At 50.9% G+C, this 7943-nt stretch overlaps 1 protein-coding gene across 1 annotated transcript in view; it reads left to right on the top strand.

The window, feature by feature from the left end:
• coro7 (coronin 7) overlaps positions 1 to 7943 on the top strand; it is a 78845-nt gene that overhangs the window by 62158 nt on the left and 8744 nt on the right. The window lies entirely within an intron of this gene.

Genomic DNA, 7943 nt, shown 5'->3' with positions numbered 1-7943 from the left:
ACACACTGCAGAGTCTCTTATTTCTTTTGCACAACAAGAAATTGTAAAGAAATCTGAATCCCGGCCACGTTCAGCCCTGCAGCGCCTTCACTCCCCCCTCGTGCCGGAGCCATGAAGGCCCCCGTCTTGATCCTGGTCCTGGCTCCTACCCCCTTGCGCGTGTCTCCGGTCCGCCTCTGACCTCCAGCAGGGATTTCAGTTCCACTTGTTGAGCCGTGCGTGTGTGTTTTGTATAGTTTGCTTTTTGATAGTAGACTCCATTCCGTCTCTCCCTCAGATCCTACTGTAAGAGTTATGATCCATAACACACACACACACACACACACACACACACACACACATACACACACACACACACGCAGGCACAGTACCATCTGCAAGGCATTACAGTAAATTGCAGGAATAAAGAAATGATTTCACGCACGTCCTCAGGGTGCAGCTGCGGCTCCTCAGCTGGAGCTGCAGCAGAGTTTTACACGTTTAAAAGGAATAAATCGTGTCTTTGTGTACTTAAACACGCAGGTATGAAACTTGCAAAAATCACACACACACACACACACACATGCTGTTTCTCAAACTCCTTTACGTGCACGAGTGTTTTACTGCAGTAGCCAAGGTGCTGCTGGACGTTTCCATCCTTTCCCCCTTTTTTATTTCATTTACTCATATCCAGCTGTGCTCTGTGTGTGTGTGTGGTAATTCTTCAATCAGGTTTTCATTACTTCCCGGCCTTCATCCTCGAGGTCCTAATCCCCTTTTTGTCTGGGCTGCTTTGTTTTCTTTCACTCTATACCTCTGACTTAACTTCCACGCGCACACATTCACACACACACACACACACGCACACGCACTCACACACACCCACACACAACTGTAGCTTTCACGCTACGGTTCAGCTTCAGGTTCACCCCCTTTGTGTGTTCAATGAGCTACATAAGAGTGTGAAGTGTCGAGCTGAATCGTTGTGATGAACCGCAAACCTTTAATCGCAATCAAATCATATTTCACAACTCAACACAAAAAAATCAGCATAAGCAGATTTTGCTGGACTCATTTCCCAACATGGAGTTTGTTCTGAGTGCCGTGTGTGCGTGTGCGTGTGTGTGTGCGTGTGTGTGTGTGTGTGTGTGTGTGTGTGTGTCCTGGTTTGACGTCTTCAGGCTCTGAGACTGAGCCACTCTGAGCAGATCACCACGCAAAACGCCACCTTCACTTACTGCTCTGACAACTGCAGTGCCACCAGAGCGCCAGAGCAACCAGAGCGGGCAACTACTGAGATATTGGAGTGGACAGAGCCGCTGTAATACGGCGTAACGTGTTCGTCAAACTGCTTCAAACAGCCTGAGCGGCGCAATCCAGAGACAACACATGACACTTTCCAGACCAGAAGATGAATTCTGTAATGATGTCATATGTTTTCCTCACTGATTTAGCTGCAAAATACTGAGCAGAGCCGAGAAATCCGACCGACGTTTTATGATTCCTCCGGCGGCTGAACATACTTGTGGGCATAAACCAAATGATGTTGTGCAGCTTTGAGTTTGTTGGAACTCTGATGGGGCGTGAAGATAACGAGGAAGCTTCCATATTGGAGCCATTTGTTCCTTTTAACATTCCTTTATCCACACTGCCGCTGCAGGAATGCACCGAGCGCCGCGTGTTTCTCAGGGCTCAGCCTCAAGAGGCACACGCTCAGAGGGAGAAGGTGGGCGTGGGTGCGGCCCTGTCAAGCCCGCATCACTTTCCCACCGGGAAGCAGCCTGGGAACGTCGATCCTGGGAAGAGTGGGTGGGATGAAGCGTACGGTTAATTAGTGGCGACTAAGGGAACCTGAGGGTGGCAGAGACATACGGCGGGGAGAGGAAGCCTCGCCGTACCGAGCGCCCGCCCGCCAAAGCAGAAGTTTGTGTCACCGTTTGTGTGAGAACAAACACGCAGCGCTGTGATCAAATCCACTGGGCGAGATAAACGCTCCTGCCTGTCTAAACACCGCAGGGTCACATGTTGACTCTTCCCACCTGTCCTCCCGTCCTTGCCTCCGGTTTGTGGCGTTGTAAATTAGTCCGGCCCTCGTAAAGCTGTCCCCTGCGTCTCCCGGGAAACGCTGTCAAAACAAGTGCACGCTGTGTGTTTGTTCACTTCATCCCATCAAACTGGAGCAGAAGAAGTGGCTTATGGGGGGAGGAGTGTGTGTCTGTGTGTGTCCCGCTGCCCTTTCTCACATGCTGTATGTGCTGGACATGCTGCGGCGTCCTGCGTCTTGTGTCCATGGACAGATCACAGCAGGTAATCTGCTCTCTCTCTCTCTTTATCTCCGTGGCCCTGATAAGAGAGAGAGAGGGAGCAGAGAGGACCTGAAGGAGAGCACATGGGGTCCAGAGGGGCGGCGGGGGAGGGGCCTGTCTGTGACCTCCCCGCCGCCAGGTCACTCTGGAGTTCATCAAGAAGAGGTGTTTTCCTGCGAGGGCCGTCGTCCAAGCGAAGGCATCTTTCTCCCCTCTCCGGTCCCGTCTTGAATCCTCCCCTCACATTAGTTTGAGGCGTTTGGCGTCCTGCTTCCTGTCCGCCGGTATGTCAGGTATGGACTAACAGCAGCATGCCTGTGGTTAAGAGCCGCGGGCGTCGCGCCTGCAGCCTCGCTACGTTGGCTAGGATCGGATTGAAACTGGAATCGCGCGTATGACAGAAACTGTGGCGCGCAGGTCGTGCCAGGTCAACGCCACCTCTGCCAAATAGACGATCCAGAGGCGTGTGTTCGCTTTGCACAGTGAAAACCCGCCTGAACTCACATAATGAGTTTACTTAACGAACCAAAAAGTGACACAGCAGCTCCTTCTGATGCAAACGCACACTAGGCTCAGTGACTGACGCTCCACACTTCTCTATGGGATTCAGTCCCAGTGGAGCTCCAACCAACCAGAACGACATTTGCTTGTCTGTTTGTTTGTTTGTTTGTTTGGTTAGAAGGATGGAACTCTGTGGTGGGGGCGGAGCTTGGCCCGGGAGGAAGCCATCACATATTTAGACCAAACCAGATCCTCAGGCGCATTCGCTCGGTTGATTATTATTGTAATTTTCTTTTCAAAAGTAATAAGCTGTTTCGAAATGTGACCATACGCACGTCTGCGCGGCAAGAGGAAGACGGAACCTCGTGTGTGTGCTTCGTCCTTCAGACGCAGGTCCAGACTCAGGTCCCATCAGGTCCCATCAGGTCCCATCAGGTCAACCCAAAGTTTTGCGAAAGGGAATTTACGTACATATAATAACAATGCCTGTGTGTGTGTGTGTGTGTGTGTGTGTGTGTTAAATGACGAGAAACATCCTATGACCACTAATGTGTTCTAAATTGTTTGGATCTTTATTATTGTTCTTTCTCTTCAGGTCAGTGTGTGTGTGTGTGTGTGTGTGTGTGTGTGTGTGTGATTTCAGTGGGACACAATCACACAAACACACACACACACACACATCAGTCCTGTAACCTTCAGTGTGTCTTTCATTGTGTTTGTTCAATCCCATTGTTCCTGGTTGACCATCATGCTGACGATGTGGTGCCATGATGATGATGATGTCCTGAGGGCTGGCGGCTCCAATCTCCATTCTGTCGCTCCGTGTGTGTGTGTATTTTTTGTGTGTGTGTGTGTTTGCCCTTTGAGTTTTGCCGTGTCGATCGTTGTCGTGCATTCTATCAGAAAATGACCCGCTGGAGTTAAATAAAGGACGTCAGAAGCAAACACCAGCACACACGTGCAGAGATAAGCAGCCTCATGCTGCACGCCGCCGCAGTGACAGCATCCGGGCCTGAGCCTGAGCCTGAGCCTGAGCCTGAGCCTGAGCCGGGCCTGAGCCTTGAACACCAGCCTGTAAACATCTGGTCAGCGCGCTGGGACTGGCAGCAATGTGTGTGTGTGTGTGTTTACATGTCTGCTTCCACTCTGACCAGACCAGACTCTGTTTTGGACAATGAGATCAAGTTTATATGTTTAAAGGAAAAATGGTTGGTCACAAAATGTTGTTGGTGGGATTGTGTGCCTGGGATCCTAAATGTAGCATTAGCTCTGGTTCCTCCTGTGCACGGGTGGTCACAGTGTGGGAGAGGGAGGGAGGGGGTGTGTGTGTGTGTGTGTGTGTGTGTGTGAGAGAGAGAGAGAGAGAGCGAGAGAGAGAGAGAGAGAGTAGGGGGGAAAGCAGAGGTTGTAGTGCCAGTTGCAGCTTCTCCCAAGTGTCAAATCTGCTGTGTCCTCAGTATCAGTTTCTCTCTCTCTCTCACTCTCTCACTCTCTCTCTCCCTCTCTCCCCCCCCCTCTCTCTCTCACCTTGCTGTGGTGATTTACACTGATCTTATCTTCTTCTCTCCTGTAGTAAATCTGCTCTGTGTGCTTTTAGTTCCTGTTCCCGTCTCAGCCTCCGTCAATAACACGGATGATTTAGTTCGGAGTGAAGTGTGTGTGTGTGTGTGTGTGTGTGTGTGTGTGATCCCAGCACATTTAATCATATAAACTGGTGAACTGGCTCATGAGCGACAAGTCTGGACATATAATCACAGCCGACAATGTGTGTCTGTGTGTCTGTGTGTCTGTGTGTCTGTGTGTTTGTGTGTGTTGTTGTTGTCACTGAGATGAGTCTGATTCCAGTTCCTTTGATACTCTAGCAGAGCATCACACACTGATAAACACCTCTAGTAACTCAGTCTGATAGAGCCGGGCGTCAATGAAAGGCGCTTTGTCTCAACGCCTCAAGAATGTTTATGCAGCTCTGGTACAGAAGCACTGGGGGAGAGAAGGAGGCTAGAGTCGTTAGAGCGTTGATGTTTCTGTCCCTCTGGCTCATTTGTCACACGCGTACGCAGGAAAAACAAATATGGAACTGTGATGTTTTGTGTCACTAAATTACTGCGTTTTATGGCTCGGGTCTGCTTTGGCTCTCCATGAAGGAAAGTGTCACACACACATACAAACACAAAAGCACGCTGCCTGGTCCAGTGTGAGCTTTGGTGCGAGGTCAGCCGCTCCAAGTGTCCGTCCAAGAGCGAGCACGCTGGACAGGACGTAAACAGGGCAGTAAGTCATTCATCAGGTGCTGTTATGGGCGGATCATGTTTTTAAAGGAGACATTTACTGTGTGGTTCAGTGTGTGTGTGTGTGTGTGTCGGTGTGGGGATTTGGGCTTTTCCACAGTAGGAAACTGAATGTGGAGTTATACTGGGTCACCGTCAGTCTCAGGGCTTTTATGCTGATTCCCTCTAAGTTGTGCCTGTGGCGTACATCGTAACCGCGGCGATTTGGAGCAGGAAACTTTTGGGTTTTCTGAACGTCCACTCATGAATGCACTTGAAGCTCCAGTGGGTTAACATGGATGCAGGTTTATCCGATGATCGTCAGGACGTTTGGTTTGTCTGTGACTTCAGATGGAGACGCGTCTTTGAAGTTCTGCTAAGTTTTAGTGCGATGAAAAAAGTTAATTGTGTCAGAATCAAGTCCTGTCGAAGCATCCTTAGATATTTTGTCCCTATGTGGTCGCTCCTCTCTTCCTCTTCCGCGATGTCTGCAGCATGTTTACTTTCTGTCCCGTCTGTGTTTAGCGTTTCAAACATAAGCGTGACGTGAGAGAGGAGAGGTCGTTCTGCTGGTACTCCTCACCTCTTCCCTCTGCTTCCTCAGCACTGTCCCTTCCCCTCTCTCTCTCTCCCTCTCCCTCTCCCTCTCTCTCTGTCTCTCTCTCTCTCTCTCTCTCTCTCTCTCGCTCTCTCTCTCTCTATCTCACCAGCGGTTCCCAGGCCGTCATTAAATGGTCATCTGGCTCCAGCCCTTGATGCTGAACCCGGAGGTTAACGCGGAACGCTCTCTCTTCCGGGGATCCGCGAGCTCTTCACCTCAGACATCACAGACGCAAACACAGACTCAGAAAGGCAGGCAAGGACCGGAGCGTGTGAAGTCGGCGAGCACGCAGACGACACACGCGTGTTCTTCATGAACACTAATCCACTTTTTATCAGAGTATTAAAGAGATTTATCTGCGCCTCGCTTTAAGGCCCCGGCCTCACTTTCATTGCCTGGACCCCGACGAACTCGTGCCCACCCACATCTTACGACCTACCCCCCCACCCCACACACACACACAAACACACACCACCCTCCCACTCAGAGGAGAGAACGGTGCTGTGTGTGAGACTGTGAGGGTCCCTGCCAGTTTATGAGCGCTGACCCGGCTGCTTTATGGCTCAGCCAGTCTGGACCAGTTTACCACGCATTTATAGGTCTGCTGCCTGTGTGTGTGTGTGTGTGTGTGTAATTTAGGGGATGGGATTTTAATGTCTCTTATTTGTCTGGCTTAAGTAGAACCATGTGTGTAAGTGTGTGTGTAGGTGTGTACAGTAAGTATATGGAGTATTTTGGTCTCTAAGCTCTCTTGTAAAACTGCAGCCTGGGTTCTGGGCTCTGGGTTCGGGCCTCGGGGCTCTGGGTTCTGGGTTTGGGACGCTGGGTTGTGTGTGTTTCTGGTGTCAGCTGGATCGTGTGGTTGGACATCACTTGGTCACATTCTGTTGTTAGTTGTTCTGTCCTGAGATTGTGACGTGCAGCGTGACGAGCTGGTCGCCGGCTTGTCGTTGGCATCGTTCCGGCCGCAGTGAGGGATTAGGCGAGTGAGGGTTGTCGTGGCGACGGGGCTGCTGGTGTCAGTGTGAAGTCAGTGGACTGATGACATGTTGGAATGTAATGAAGCGTTATTTAGTTTCTTGAGGACAGAAGAAGATTCACCGCTGAGGCTGCGGCGCGTCTGCACCCTCTCACCCTGAGGCAATGAGGGGGGGGCAGAGGGGTCCAGCAGGCCTGTTGACAGAGCAGTTTAATTAAGTTCTGGGCATGCGTGTGTATTTAGGTGCATGCTTTAAGTGGGTGTGTGTGTGTACTGGCTGTTAGGGGCCACATGATGGGGCCTGGTGAAGCAATGAGAGAGACAGAGAAATAGAGTGGAAGGGTAACCAGCTGCCTGGCAGCCCTTCTGAGAGCCTCGCCTCCTCTCCTCTCCTCTCGACCACTTCTCTCCTCCTCTCTCTTCAACAGCTGGCTCCTGCTCCAACAATCCGTCCTTTTCTTCCTCTCAGGAACGCAGCGCGTCAACTCTAATTCCCTTCTAATGAAGTAGCTACTGAAGGTAGCCGGGCATACAAGCATGCACATATCACACACACAAACACACACACACACACACAGCATGTTGCGGTCTAACCCCCCTGTGAGTTTCCTTGATGCATCCTGAATGAGCCTCACTCCCTCAGCAGGGTCAGTCTGAGCGGCTCAGCTGCTCTCAGAGCCGTCCAGTTCATCTCTAGAGTCCAGCAGTGTGGAGCGAATGAAGAGGAGAACATATGGGTCAGTGAGCTTGGGCTGTGACCTCGCTGTGACCTGGTGGTTTGGCCTCTGTGCTGCAGGCTTTCACGTCTCTAATGGTGCTCATGGAAACAAGCTGCCAGTGTTTTGACTAGACGTCGGATGAACTTGGAGCTTTAAACTGAAGGCTCCAAACCTCCAGAACCTCCAGAACCTCTCAGCATCCAGGCAGCAGAGCAAAGTTTACACGGGTGACAGAGTTGATTCACGCTGATCTGTTGTTTATTGTCTTGGCGTCGTCTCACTTCAGCCGCCGGCTCAGCAAACCGTCTCCTGTTACACTCACACACATATGGAAACGTCTGCTCATCGTGTTTCCATGTTGCATATATACAGAACACTGGAAATGGAAATGGATCCAAAGGCGTCGGGTTCACGGTGCTGTGTGAGCGGATCAGTCCTCCCCGTCCATCTGTCGTCAGGGAAACATGGACGCCAACACAAGCAGCACGGCACTGAAACGTTGCCGTCAGCTTAGATCATACAAACGGACGCAGAGGAAGTGATGTAATCTGCTGTAAGGATCACTGGACAGAGCCGGTGGACAAGTATGAT

The sequence above is a fragment of the Genypterus blacodes genome, unplaced genomic scaffold (assembly GCF_046128005.1).
Source record: "Genypterus blacodes isolate CSIRO-AG114 ecotype Tasmania unplaced genomic scaffold, CSIRO-AGI_Gbla_v1 ptg000022l_1, whole genome shotgun sequence".
Lineage (NCBI taxonomy): Eukaryota > Metazoa > Chordata > Actinopteri > Ophidiiformes > Ophidiidae > Genypterus > Genypterus blacodes.
Note: the sequence above shows the minus strand (reverse complement) of the source record. Positions and strands in the feature narration are given on the sequence as shown.